Below are 15825 nucleotides of genomic sequence, written 5' to 3' on the forward strand. Positions count from 1 at the left end.
CGCGTTTACTGGGCGACAGCGCGCGCCACGAGAGGAGGGAGTGTGAGCGTTCGCTTTGTTAAGCCATGGCGCTAACTAGGTGTTGCATTTCATGCTGCCTTTTCGCGTGACATGCAGGCAGACAGCGACAGCCGGACGGGGTTAAGTCAAGTGCTTAAATGCTGATGCCGCAACATCGAATAACGGTTACGGCATTGCGCGCATTTCGACCTCCTGCAACTTTTACGCATTTTTATTAAATTATGGCAATAAATAAATGGAACTTTTTGCTCGCTTTTGCATTGTGCGAGTCGCTGCATGAAAAAGACAAACGCTTGCGGCCAGTTTTCTGCCATTTTTCAGCATTTTTAAAATGCGCTTCTCGTATTATTTTCACATGCGTGCGCGTGTGTGTGTGCCCGCATGTGCATACGGTGTCGCTGTTTTTCCTTGCTACATGCATTTTGTATTCATCAGCGTAAATTATATTTTAATTGCATTTATAGCAGACGTGTTTTTCTGCGGTGGTCATGTGGCGTCGCTTAAATATTGTTACTCATACGCAGTGGTGGACGCGTTGGCAAATTGTGTGTCGCTACGGTTTAAAGACGTGCAAGCAGAAAATTTAAAAAAAAAATATTTAATCAAGGCTTATATATACATTATTTTATGTTTCTGTTGCTAATTAGCGAATAAGTGGTTGGATTAAGAGTGACTAATCAGCATTTTGTTCTCTGACTTGTGGTTAAATATTGCAATTTAGTCAAAGCTGTGCCTATTTTACTTGTCTTGTGTTGTTTCTAAACAAATTGTGAAACAAAAATTAGAATAATTTGCAAAATATTTCACTTTCGACTTCAAAAGCCTTACTCTAGTTGATTCGGTTGCGTAAAGTATAGGCAGAATTCTTCTAATAGCATTAGTCGACATTTTTTTTATTTTGTTTGCACTTAATCCACACAACATATTAGAATGCAATAACTGAGTTATTTCGCAAAAATTTCCAAGCCTTCAAAATTTTCTTCAATTTCTGGTAACAGTAAGATTTTAATTTTTTGAAAAACTTACTCCAGCTGCTACGACACAAAACCGAGATGAAAATTCATCTTAAAGACCACTACCTTGACTATATAAACATTAAAAATGCCAAACGGAAGCATATTATACTTCTTGGTATCACTGGTAGCAAGCCAAAACCCAGCAATTTAACAGATGGGCGACCAGCCGCCTCGCCACAGAGACAAGACAAGCATTTAAGCGACCGCTAAAATGCACGCAATGTCGCGATAAGACATTTGGCGACAAAGTCAACGGTTTGTGGTTGCATAAATCAAGAGAAACCGTTTTCACTTGCCACCCAAAACCATAACTACCAACAGCTGCAGTGAGAACACACTCAGAGGCCGACGGAGTCCCTTGCAGAATTATAATGTCGTTGTTTTTGTTGTTGTGTTTGTCCATAATGCAAGCCAAGGAGTGTATATTCGAAATGAACTGCAACAATTTATGTGCTGTGTTTTTGCGCGCTTATTACAACAACAACAACAAAACTTGCAGCAGACACTGTCGCGAATGTTGCATGCAACTGTTGCCTTTTTGCGCAAATTTATTCGGCATATTTTCATTGCTGTATGACTTTATTTATTTGTTGCAGTTATATTTGCTGTGAAGGTCCTGCGTTTCCTTTGGAATTCAACTTTTCCCCGAAACTCGCGAATTTGTAGTCGTCTAATATATTTTATGAACAACGGTTTTAGAACAGACCAAGAGCACAAGAAAAAAAATGTTGCAAGATAATGTGTATCCTTTGTTTTTGTTAGTTTTATTTGTTGTTGTTGCCGGTTTTGTTCCACATTTTCGCGTTGTCCTTCAGAACTCGGCTGCTGCACTTCTCTCCAACGAATAGGTTTGAACTTGACTTTTGTCTGTGGCAAGCGGAAGTGCGTTGCTTGAACTTTGACTTTCAGCAGCCACCCCGCCTCACTCTCTTGGCATGATCAATGTGTCCTGGAGAAATTCTTAACTCGCTCGCTCCGTCTGTCGCTTTTTGCGTAGAAATGGCGGAATGTTTCAATTCGAAACTTTTTGTTGCCACGTACGCTTGCGGCAGCAAGAAAGTAATGCGCGCATACTCTGCTAATTTTTGTTGTACTGCCCTTATGTTTTTGTTTTTGTTTTCGTTTTTGTAGCTAACTTTTCACTTTGCTCATTTGCTTTTGTCTCAGCGCTGGACGAGCACGAATTTATACACTTACGAGCAAGTACTTGCAGCATATGCTCACACACGCACCACGCCATCAAATGTGCACGCGTGTGTGTACGTGCATCGGTGTGTGAGTATCTTTTATTATTTTTCGCTGCAATGGAGCGGAAAACTGCTCTCATCATATTTTATGTTGCCGACAACGTCAAGCCAAAATCTGTCGCCCTCCTCGCCACGGCTCACTTTCCGCTGACATTTCCTCCGTTGTTTCAGCAGGGCACTTCCGCACACCCATACACACACACGAATGCGCTTATATTTATTTATAGGCGTTTGTGCGTGTGTTCACTTTATATTTATGTGCATATTTATTCGTCTGCGCGCCGACATCATTAACATTTGGTTGCTGGCAGCCACATATCACTGCCACACTGCCACATCCATCTTGCATCCATCCAAACTTGGCGGCGTTCCTCGAAACTCGCTTTCCACCCCCCCAAAACCCTTACTTTTATTGCCGCTCTGGCAAACTTTACAAGAACTTTTTGGCAGATAACTTTTATGCATTCGGGGGCAATGCAATTATTCTGTCTGCAATGATTGTAATAAAGAGTTGCAGAGGACGATTGCAGTTGTTGCGAAAGTGAAGCAATTAGTTTGAGAGAAAGCTCGAACTTTTCAATCCCAACAAAAATATTTTGTAAAGCTTTAAGAGTTTAAGTCAACTAATATAATTTGGCAATAAATATGTGAACCGAGTGTGTCAGCTTTAATATCCGTATGAATTTGTAGAATACCCGTTTGTAGAATAACTGTGACACTTACTCCCCGATAGCGTTAGTCAGACCTCTTTTGGTAACATCAATTCAGCCAAGATCTTACTATAAAATATCCAACAATAAACTACATATCCATGCAAGTTTTAATATTGTAAAAAGTGTGGTTTATAGCAAAGTCTTTCTAAAAATGTATAAGCAACTATTAAGTTTGACGATCTAGAACAGTACGAGGGCTGCTATATATATTTCTGGCCTAGGCAACACTAAGTGTTGCCAGGTGCAATCTGACATTTCCATTGGAAAGTTTGACATTTTTTAGCATAACATCACTCAGAACGTTTTGTCATTTAATCGTGAATTGTTTTATTTACAGGGAATTAAAAAATTCATCTCGGCCAAAAAATGGAATTAACTCGTGAACATTTTCGTGCGATCATTTTTCAGAATATTCGACGTGGATTATCACGACAAGAGTGCATCGATGAACTAAAATCTTTGTATGGCTATGAAGCACCATCCTATAGCACTGTGAAAAACTGTTACAACGAATTCAATCGTGGCCGACGCTCGCTCAAAGACGAATTCCGTGAAGGTCGTCCAAAAACAGCCGTTGTGCCAGAAAACATCGATGCCGTACGTGAACTGATAATGCAAGACCGTCATGTAACATACCTTCAGATAGAGGCATGCCTATGCATTTCTCCCACCAGCATACATTCGATATTGCATGAACACCTGGCCGTAAAAAAGATTTGACAATCGCTCAAAAAAAGGCTCGTGTGGATTGGTGTAAAGAAATGCTGAAAAAATACGATCGCGGTGCTTCAAAAAACGTTTGTAAGATCGTCACAGGTGACGAATCATGGATCTATGCGTATGAGCCCGAAACAAAACAGCAATCGACCGTGTGGGTCTTCCAAGACGAGCCAAATCCAACGAAAGAAGAAGCACTTCGAAGCAAATTGTCGCCTGTTTCTTCGGCAAAACTGGTCATGTGGCGACTGTTCCGCTTGAGCAACGTAGGACGGTCAATTCTGAGTGGTACACCACCATTTGTTTGCCTGAAGTCTTCGAAAAACGAACAAGAGAAGACGAATCAATGTGCACCATGACAATGCGAGATCTCACACATCGGCTCAAAGCAGCGCCTTTTTGACCGGCCAAAACGTCGAATTGATGGGTTATCCGCCGTACAGCCCTGACTTGGCACCCAATGACTTCTTTTTATTCCCACACATCAAGAAAATAATGCGTGGTCAACGTTTTTCGTCGCCAGAAGATGATGTTGAAGCATTCAGAAACCATGTTTTGGAGGTATCTCAATCGGAGTGGGAAAAGTGCTTCGAAAATTGGTTTGAGCGCATGCAAAAGTGTATAAATCTTGAATATTTTGAAAAACAATAAAACCATTTTCGTTGATAAATATTCCTATTTTCATTATTAGGCCAGAAATATATATAGCAGCCCTCGTAGTTGCCAAATCAACAAAGCAGGGTGTATAAAAAGTAAGTGAAAATCTTTCCAACCTCAAAAGGTAGTCCAGGGCTAATACTTGCTGTAAAGAAAAGACAATGAACAGGCTATCATCTCTTCAGATATTGACGCACATGTTCATTTTTGAATATTCTGCCGGGCGACGAGAGTTACATACCGCTGGCAAGGTAACCACAGCTTGTGATCATGTCATGTTCGTCAACTAAGTGACGTTCACAATGACTATGTGCCTTTCTATGTTGAATTAGTGATAACTTCCTCATAACTATTTGTTCATATTCGTTGCAAAGGTTTCCTGTCGGCTTTTTCTCTTTCTCATCGGACAGCGTTGTTCCCTTGAATTTACGCTTCTTAATTTGCATCTTAATATTCTCCTCTTCACTGCTTTTTTCTTCAGTGATTGTTGTACTATACGTGTTTTGTCGGCAGGCATCCAATCAGTTTCTTCTCCTTGGCTTTGGTTCCACTATTGCTGCGGCTGTTGACTTACGTTTATATCGTCTAACCCTAACACAACTTTGAAAACATTTCTTTTTAGTTGTGGTACCATCTTCAGATGTCATACCCTCATCATTGGCGGGTCAGTATTGATTAACTGTGATAACATTTCTAGCCTCCTAAACTCCTCCGAAGTGATAAAGTGAAAAGGCGTAGAATATTGCTGTGATTACATTTTTATTATCTTAAATAAATCTATAGCATCTCTAGAATATTGCCTAAATGTCGAATCTAGTTGATCCGAGTAATAGTATTGAGATCCGGCCTGAAAAGTTGGCGCTGGAGACCAGCTATACAATCACCTAAAACGTTTTTCTGGAAGCTGTCTTTTCAAAGCTAGATTTCTCGCGAGGTGCTCAACCAATCTTAATGAATTTTTGCACAAATATGTGAATTATAATTTCCAAGCTCTTCAACGATTGACTTTTTTTAAATACATCTATTTAAAAAGAGGTCTAGAAATGCTCACCAAAATTTACGATTTCTATAAATTAACCCCTTAAACGTATGTACTTGTGTACGATAACGTTATTAAATCATACTCTGGAAGTCATCCAATGAAGCGCTCATATCATAATTAATAGTGATATTTTGTTTTCTGTGCGGAACTCCAGCACACATATCTGCCTTTTCGTGTAACTTTGTGCTTCCATAGAGCTTTTTATTCCATAGCATATAATGAAATGAAGTCCTTTCTTTTGTTAGCGCAAGGACAGCGTCATAAGTGCTGCCATCTTTTTAAACTGTTTGTATAGTTTGTTCGATTCAGAACTCTCTAACTCTTGGCACAAAGAAATGAGCTTTTTACTTCTTCGCGAACCTAATTGCTACATTTATCACCGCTATTTCCATAAACAAGATATTGGCCTCTAAGGTACCTGCATGTAATTCCAGAGTCAACTGCCAAACAGCAATCAAGGCAGTAACATCATATCGCACATCGGCCAGAAATGCCTTGAGAAGTAGAGCAGCAGAGGAAAGTGCTGTCAGGACCAGGCAACTGTAATTCTTCTGGGTGCCAGGCCACAAAGATATCGAGGCTAATGAAATAGTAGACGACACTGCCAACAATAGTGTACGGCTAACACACGAAAACGTGATAAACAGCGGAAAAACCATCGATTGTCCATACGACGATCTGGCCAGAAGCATGGTAAAGAAAATTAAATCCCGATGGAACGAGCTACCTGGGTATAAAACTGCAAAAGTCATATGCAAAACAGTAGATCGGAAGTATACAAACTGTAAGCTCCTGGAGTTCCACGGTACGATACACTGGAGGACGTATCAATAGTGAGGCTGCAGAGTCTTTTAAAATTCACTTCAAGCGCAGGCATCCTCAAGGATGACTATACCTCATGCATCTCACAACTGAACTCCATCTGATACCGCAAAGGACCAAAACTGATCTATGCGTGGCTTACTCACCTACCAGATTAACCTAACCTTTATTATTTTATATTTTGCGTTTTTTATGCGCTGCGCTCATACCATTTACTATTAGATGAAAAATTCAAATATTATCCATGATAATACCTTTTGTATGTTATACAGTTATAATGTTCAATGCAACGCAGCTCTCCTACAACAAATGTAGTAAATGCAAATAACAACAAATAAAAGTTTAACTAACTGTAAATCCGATAGTTTGTACACAAGCTTTTAGCGCGCACGGACTAACTTCCGGCGTTAATGAACTAAAAATCAACAAAGTGAACAGGGAGCAACATTCGATAGAAAAATTCAAGCATAAGGTCAGAAAAAATATTCGATTCAGCAACTGAATTGTGTATTTGCAAATAGAAAAGTGAAGAGCAAAGTTTCGCTTCCGCTAAACAAACTAAATGAAGTGGAATAGTTGCAACCTTACTCAGGTGCGGATACTTATTTAAAGCTTATGGGATACAGGTGTTGTAGAAATAGGCGACTTTAATGGAAGCAGAGTTAAATAAATGCAGAAAAAATGTATTAAAAATGTTTGTTGACCTCGCTGAAAAATACTTCTAGAAAAGCGAACTCAGTAAGCGCCCTCGATAAACATTTCCGAAGACATTGATTAACTCATTCGAATAAAATTGTTATTTTCAATGTCCTCTCTTCCTGGCAATAAGCAATTTTATTGTCAGGCAACATGCGAGCATAAAAAGCACACGCCCAACTTGCCAACTATTTTTTATGTCATTATACACTCATACATAGATACGTATGGTTGGGCATGTTTTGTTGTGCTTCAGCAACACAAATGTTTATACACATTTTCCAGCACAATAAATCTACCGTTATGTCGCTGTGGCGTTTGACTGCGAACGTGAAAAAGCAATTTGCGCGCTATCAGCGCCGAGTAATCTTCGAGAAAAATTTTCGGCTTCCAATAATCCATTGACAAAAGCCAACAACAACAACAAAGTGCTATGCGTGGAGCGTACATTTGCGTTTTTTAAAGCAATCTGTGTCTGCAAGTTAACGCGTTGCCGCCGCAGTTTGTGCATATTAACACAGCATGTTGCATGTCTCAATCAAAATCACCATTATTAGAAGCGCACGCTGCCACCCACCCCTGCAGTCGCGGGCTGAATACGGCATGAGGCGCCAATTGTTCTCGCACCCCCGCACACATAGACACACAAACATACACATGTGACTACAACAGATAACGTTGAACAGACAGCGAAACGCACACATGCAACCACCCTCATCAGCTTGCAACTCGTAGCCATTTCCGTCATTTGGCCCGCCCACATGCGTATTTTATGGCATATATTGATCGCCGCCAACAGCGCGCCGCCACTTTGACTGCTATCAGCCACAATCGCCGTGCTGATTGCCAATGCCCCGCACGTTTAGAGGTGGCGTGGGTGTATGTGTGTGTGTCTATAACATATGCGTGTATGCGTCTGCGGCGCACACACATGGCGCTGCAATCAACGCTCTGCGTTTCACAACCGATTATGCCGATTCGCACACTTGCCACAGCGGCAGCCGGCGCGATGCTGCATTGACAAATGAGGGGTAGTGAACTGCTCTTCTTGAGCTTCCTGCTTACTATCAGCGTCTTGCCACGCCTCGCCTTCGACTAATGCCACTCCGTTTGCTTTCACTGCAGCTGTTGTTGTTATTGTGTCAGCAACTGCTGTTGAACTTTGATTTCTTGCCACTGCTCGGCTCTGTGTGCTATCTGTCGCTGCTAAGCGTCTTGGCTTGCAGTGGTCCCATCAGTAATTTCAGTTGTTCAACTGTTTGCTTAGCACTTTGAGTGATTTTCACGGCTGTCAAGGATTTTCACACCCACCTCACTTGTCTTCCAGTCGCCTTATGCAATCTTTGTCTGCCAATAATCCTCTCCACCATGAAATGTCCGCGTTTGTCTTGGCATTGAAAAAGTGTTCTGTTTGGGGGTTGGAGCGGTGGCAACATGACTTTAGGTATTAGATGTGAATTGCAAGATTTTGATGGAATTACGAAAGGGTGTACGAAAATAAATTGGAGATAAAAATCATAATCCTTTTTTGTTTACATAACTTTTAAGCATTTTAAAGGAAAAGGCGTAAAGTTTTAATGTGCAGGAAGACATTATATCTTCCTTTAAATCACCGTTTTTGACTTAGCCTTATCGGCAGTCGAATTCACTTTGAATTAAAGTCAAGAACATACACTGACTAAACAGAGAGTTCAGTAGAAAGTACCTTCAACCAAATGTTGCAAAGGCCAAAAAACATCATCATTGTTAATGGGCTTATGCAAACGACTAGGAATACGTTACACATCTTTATGTAATCGCGTCCAACTTCGCTCAAGAAGCAAACAAAGCGAAAAATTTGTTTCACACATCGGTAAAAACTTATTTAAATTTTTAGCTTATATAATAAGTAGCTTTGTATATCCAATTTTAGTTCATAATGTTTAAAGAGTCTTCGTATCTCAACAACATATTTAAAATGTTAAGGATTTTGTATAACTCGGAACCATTCAACCAATAATCAAAGCTTTTGAGATTGGTAGGCAGTTATGAAGGTGACCCCTTTCTCGGACAAAGTGGAGGTTTTGCAAGTCTCTCATTATCGCCTTTCTTAAATATGGCACAGCAACATGAACAGTGACGAACCGTGATGAGAAAGCTTGTGGAGCTCTCGAGAGAACTGTTCTTTGCAAAATCTTCGGAGCCGTCCGCGGGAGCGATGAGTATCGAAAAAGGTGGAACAACTCTACTGTGACTGAATGTAGTTAAGCGCATAAAAATTCAACCAATGCGTTGGTTAGGGCATGTCGTTTGCATAGAAGGTGATGCTCCAATAAAAAACTTCTTCAACTCGAGACCCATAGATGATTAATAAATAAAGCATCGAAAGCCGGAGGATGGAACCGCTAAACCTAACCCACTCCCAACTCATATCTCTCCCACGGTACCACCCGATTAAGTCTTACTTCTAGAGAAAGGCTTGCACGAAAATGTTTGTCTGGAATTTCCATGTGCTCGGAGACATGCTCGTTCGTTAGCTAGGAACGTCCTCTGCCGAATCCAGTCCAACACTCTGTACAGGTCTTATAGTACGGACTAAGGTTGTAAGGTTGGAATCAGAAAAGATAGCTTCTAAAGCTTCCATATCCAATCAGTATTTAGGTTAGGTGAAAGTCTAAATCCTTATGTTGTCTATCTATCCACGAATGGATGTTTGGGATCAGTCTGTGGGTCCACCGTCCTTTGTTTGAGGTTTGCCACTGTTGCTGGCACATTGTAATGCTTTTGGTTCTCTCCTCTTTTTACGCCTGCAGACTGATAGCTGGTATCAGACTGATAGCCAATCCAATTGCGTGAATTCGTCTCCCTTATTGTCTGTGGGCAGCATAGTATTTAGTAAGAACTTCAGCAGTGTCGCTGATTTAGAAAGGTTGCATTGTTATAGAATTACCTAACTTGTTGTAAAAATCTGAAACCAGGAACGAACTATTTGTCGATTTAAGGTATGTAAAAGTATTCACGGAAAAACTGAAGTTTACCGTGTATTAAAAACGGATCGTTTCCTCAAAAGGAGTTCACTTTGAGGCACTAATAAATGTTAGTACGAACCTTTGTACAAATTAAAACTTTTAATAGTTCGAGACAAAACCAAACAGATGGTATAAATATCTATTATCGTTCATTTGTAAAGCATACCTTGGAGGGTCACTTTTTTCTTCAGCTACCTTTTAAGGTGAGATACTACATTCTATGTGCATAACTACCTAATAATATTTTGTATTCTATCGGCATTATAAAAGCTAGTGATTTTCATTCAAAGTATTTTCCTGATGTTTAATTATTTTATTATAATTTAGAAAATATACGAAATCGAAGTTTTGTGTGTTTTTTTCCAGTTAACACAATGAAGTTAGAAATATCCTACATTCTCTTGTTGTTGGGGTGTTCTTAAGTCCAATCCTTCTGCAGTTCACAAATTGGGAATATACAAGTATTTTTCAATACAACCAACATGTATGTGAATTGCTTTCCTTTGTAGACTAAATAGGAACACACCTACGAAACACAACAGTTCAAAAACATATACGAGGGCTGTCCGATAAATAACCGACCTAACCATGATGCACGCGACTTTTTAAAAATATTTTTTTTTTCTACATAGTCTTCTTGTAACTCCACACACTTCTCCCAGCGATGCTCCCATCTCTGCAACCCTTCCAAATAGTACTTGGCGTCTTTGTCTGCAAAATACGAGTTCACGAAAGAGATTGCCTCCTCATTTGACGAAAATCTCTGGCCGCCGAGCGCAGTTTTAAGTTGAGGAAACAAAAAAAAGTCGCTTGGTGCTAGATCCGGTGAATAAGGTGGATGGTCAAGCCGTTCGAACCGCAATTCGTGGATTTTCGCCATGGCGACTGTTGAGGTGTGAGATGGTGCGTTGTCTTGGTGGAACAAGACTTTCTTTTTTTGCAAATGTGGCCGATTTTTCGAAATTTCTTCCTTTAACTTGTCCAATAATGATGCGTAGTATGCTCCTGTTATAGTTTTTCCTTTTTCAAGATAGTCGATAAAAATAATTCCATGGCTGTCCCAAAAAACACTCGCCATCACTTTCCCAGCCGAATACACAGCTTTAGGTTTTTTTGGGGCTGGTTCCCCCTTTTCAATCCACTGTTTAGATTGGATTTTTGTTTCGGGCGTATAATGATGAATCCAAGTTTCGTCTACAGTTATCAATCGGCGCCAAAACTCGGTCTTATTGCCTCTAAACTGAGCCAACAGAGCGCTGAAAATGTTCATGCGCGCACGTTTGTGGTCTAGCGTAAGCAAACGCGGCACCCAACGCGCGGACAGCTTTCTCATGCCCAAATCTTGGTTTAATATGTGACAAACAGTTTCTTTTGACATCTTCATAATCTCAGCTATTTCCCTAATTTTAATCCGGCAGTCGTCTAGTAGCAATTGATGAACTTTAGCGATGTTATCGTTAGTGGTTACAGTTTTTGTACGCCCAGGACGTTCATCATCTTCCAAGCTCCTGCGACCACGTTTAAATTCAGCTGCCCAAAATTTTACGCTGGTAAACGATGGTGCAGATTCACCATACACAGAGTCCAACTCATCTTTGATTTGTGAAGGCGCATTGCCTTTCAAAAAAAAAATTTAATTACAGCTCGATATTCAATTTTTTCCATTTTGGGGAAATCACCGAAATAGACTCACAAAAACGACTGTCAACAGATAATTGCGCAAGATAAATTTCTGAAATTTTGGCGAGTAGCTATTATAATATGCACAATTTGAAGTAGAAACTTTTTTTTTCAGATGTGCTAGCTTCACGTTGAGGTCGGTTATTTATCGGACAGCCCTCGTATTCTTATAACGGGTGATTTTTTTGAGGTTAGGATTTTCATGCATTAGTATTTGACAGATCACGTGGGATTTCAGACATGGTGTCAAAGAGAAAGATGCTCAGTATGCTTTGACATTTCATCATGAATAGACTTACTAACGAGCAACGCTTGCAAATCATTGAATTTTATTACCAAAATCAGTGTTCGGTTCGAAATGTGAAAATCCGCTTTTTTATCGACAAATTTTGTTCAGCGATGAGGCTCATTTCTGGTTGAATGGCTACGTAAATAAGCAAAATTGCCGCATTTGGGGTGAAGAGCAACCAGAAGCCGTTCAAGAACTGCCCATGCATCCCGAAAAATGCACTGTTTGGTGTGGTTTGTACGCTGGTGGAATCATTGGACCGTATTTTTTCAAAGATGCTGTTGGACGCAACGTTACGGTGAATGGCGATCGCTATCGTTCGATGCTAACAAACTTTTTGTTGCCAAAAATGGAAGAACTGAACTTGGTTGACATGTGGTTTCAACAAGATGGCGCTACATGCCACACAGCTCGCGATTCTATGGCCATTTTGAGGGAAAACTTCGGACAACAATTCATCTCAAGAAATGGACCCGTAAGTTGGCCACCAAGATCATGCGATTTAACGCCTTTAGACTATTTTTTGTGGGGCTACGTCAAGTCTAAAGTCTACAGAAATAAGCCAGCAACTATTCCAGCTTTGGAAGACAACATTTCCGAAGAAATTCGGGCTATTCCGGCCGAAATGCTCGAAAAAGTTGCCCAAAATTGGACTTTCCGAATGGACCACCTAAGACGCAGCCGCGGTCAACATTTAAATGAAATTATCTTCAAAAAGTAAATGTCATGAACCAATCTAACGTTTCAAATAAAGAACCGATGAGATTTTGCAAATTTTATGCGTTTTTTTTTTAAAAAAAGTTATCAAGCTCTTAAAAAATCACACTATACATAATAAAAGGTCTACAATCGAGTCTGAAGTCTGCATTCGGTAAAGCTCAGCGCGTAATGGAAATAACTTAACAAAATGTGGAATTAAGTAAGAACTTATCCGTTGAAGGCGCTTAATTTACAACACCTACTTTGGAAAATACGTCGACAAGTATTTATTTACATATGCGCGCGGCTTGACTGGCACTTAACTGCGTTGGCCTCGCGACGCCTCTGATCTCGTGCAATAAAATGGCATTTACGCTTATCTCGGCGTCGCGCTGACCATTAAGTGAGTCAGACGCGCGGCGCTGCAGAGCAGACAATTTGCCGGCGAACGCATTAACGCAGTCGGCGTCGCGACGATGCTGTTGCATAGGCAACATGCAACAAATACAGCAAAAAGCGAAAACACAAAACGAGCAAAGCGATAAAAATTAGTGCAGCATACGGTGCAAGCACATATTGTAACAACATTACAATCAACAGAGCAGCAGCAGCTTGCGATAACAACAACAACAGCGAGGTTGCCTGCGTATGCAAATAGCAGCAGGCTTGAATCAATATGTTGCAAGCGCCAGCCAGGTCGTGGCAAGCGACGCACATTGTGCCTCATGGCTGCCTCCAATCAGGCGACCAGCTCCCAGTTAGCCAGTGTGGGCGCGCTTCGGCGTTGCTCCTTCTGCCTTGCTTCCTTCCTCCTTTGCCTTCGCCTTCTTCTGTTTTAACTTGCGACGCGGCTTTCGGTGTGTTTGTTTTGTTGCACATACATGCGCGCTGGCTGTCGCAATCTTAACGCTTCCATTGTTTTTCCAGTTGCCGCAGTTGTTTTTGTTTCCGCTGTTGTTGCTGTTTTTTATTGCGCTGATGTCGCATTGGACCTTGTCACTGCATTGCCGTTCGTACGCCCTGCTGACCGCGGGAGCCATGCGCGATAAATGACATCGATCACATGTGAGTCCGGCCCTGCATTTTTATGCCTTCAGTCCTGCGGAAGCCCCGGTCCACCGTCGTTCTGCACACTCCATCCACCAGCGGCCATCCATTGTCTCCTCCACATTCGCCACCTTCGTCGCGCTGAGTGCTTGTAATGCGTTGTCATTTCGACCATTTACCAATACACACACACACATGTCTGTGAGTGTGCATGCAACGGCATATGTCACATTGCCACCCGCCTCGTGCCCGACTCTCCGCCGGGCGTTGGCGGCTCTTGTTACCCTGCAATTCGGTTTTAAAATGTCGTCTGCATTGTCTGCGCCTGTTAATTTTGTAATCCTTTTACGTGACGCTGGAAACGGGACGTAGCGGCACGACGGTACACTCTCCAAAGCTGTGCTGCCCTGCCTTTGCGCGACAATCGCTGTGATGGCCTCAAATAAATGTCAAGCGGCCTCTGTGCCACTCCATCTGCGCCTGTTGCCGTGGCTGTGGTGCCATCGCTGCCTCGACCGCCACCGGCTTGCCACTATGGCCCCGGCTAATGAAATCTGCGCTATGTGCCAGTAAGTGCTGCAATCATTTTTGTTGCTGTTACACAGTGCTGATATGCAACCAGCATTTCATTGCTGCCATTGTATGCCCCGAGGAGCATGAATCGGCAGTGGCTAGGGTGTGCAGTGCTGGATCGGTGGCGTATGGAGGATACACTCATTTTGTCGTTGTGTCATTTCGTGTGAGACATCACATTAATTTGCAGATTAATTGCCGCTATGTTGCGCATAGCTTGTTTCGAGTGACTTCTCTTTTTGTTATGCTGTACGGGGATAGTCTGATTTAGCGGTTATTTTTCAACATATTGACTTAGTAAACAAAATTAAAGCATAGATAGAATTACTCATTTAGAAATCGAATATTAGGTTCGCACCTTGAGCAAAGTTAAAAAAAAAATTCAATTAAAAATAGGCCTTAGGAGTGTTTACATTTAACTCAGTAATGAATATCCAACCCAAGAGAACCATGTCTCAGAAAGAGAGAATAATTTTATTAATATACTATAAGCTGGCTATATTGGCAATGAAAGTTTCAAAGCTTTTTAAAATTGTGTTATCGGCTATCGGTTTAAAATACTCGGTTTTGAGAAAACAAGCCTCATACTGAAATGCTAGTTTACCTTAAATAAACTTTAAATATAAAGCAAAATATTTATTCGCACTCGAAAGATCATTCTTTGGCATTTATTTTTTGAAGATTAGTTAGAAGTCGCGACTACTTCTTAAATGGTCCCCCATTTAGTTCATCTTTCGGTGACTCGTTCGATTATTTCGACCAGTAACTGGCGAATGATACACGTGAGGGTTTGCTACTGAATCGAAGCTGGATTGTCCGCATTGGCTTAAGACTTTATATATCCCTACAGGAAAAAGTCTAACAATCCAATATCACACGACCCTGCTGGCCAATCAACTGGCCCAAAACGTGAAATTTCTGTTCTCCGAAGTGTTCTCTCAATAAATCCTTTGATTGTTGCGATGTGTGGGAAACGGCGTTCTCTTGTTGAAACCAAGTGTCGTCGGGATTACGAGCTTCAATTTCAGGCATCAAATAGTCGGTTATCATGGCGCGATAACGGTCGACATTAACTGTTACGTTCTCACCGACATCACACCACACCAGACCGTTATTTTTTTCTGGATGAAATGAACTGGACAAAATTTGTCTCGAAAACGTCGGATCTTTTTGGAACTTTTGCAGATCCCATAGATGGCAGAAATGTCGCTTGGGAAGGTCGAGCGACTTTAGTTCTTACACAAGCTGTATTTTGTACACTTTCAATATAAGATCTCGACACAGAATGCCCCAAGTCGTTTTTAACGTCAATCCGAGCTGCGAACGTTGCATCGATTCTCCACGGCCTTCGTGTACACTCCCAGCCACGTTTGCTATATTTCCTTCACTACGTGCTGGACGTGGTCTATTCGGGCGATTATTATCCAGTAATTATAGCTGGGTCTCAAGAGGGGTGTGGCGCTCAATTCGACCATAAGTTGAGCGAAGCGTGTGAAAAACATTCTTTACACAACGTGAATTTTCGTTATAAAGTTGGGCGATTTGTAAACGTTGTTCTGGCGTAAGTCCTTCCATGATGAAATGCCAACCATTACGCA

This window comes from Bactrocera dorsalis, chromosome 4, assembly GCF_023373825.1.
Source record: "Bactrocera dorsalis isolate Fly_Bdor chromosome 4, ASM2337382v1, whole genome shotgun sequence".
NCBI classification, from domain to species: Eukaryota; Metazoa; Arthropoda; class Insecta; order Diptera; family Tephritidae; genus Bactrocera; species Bactrocera dorsalis.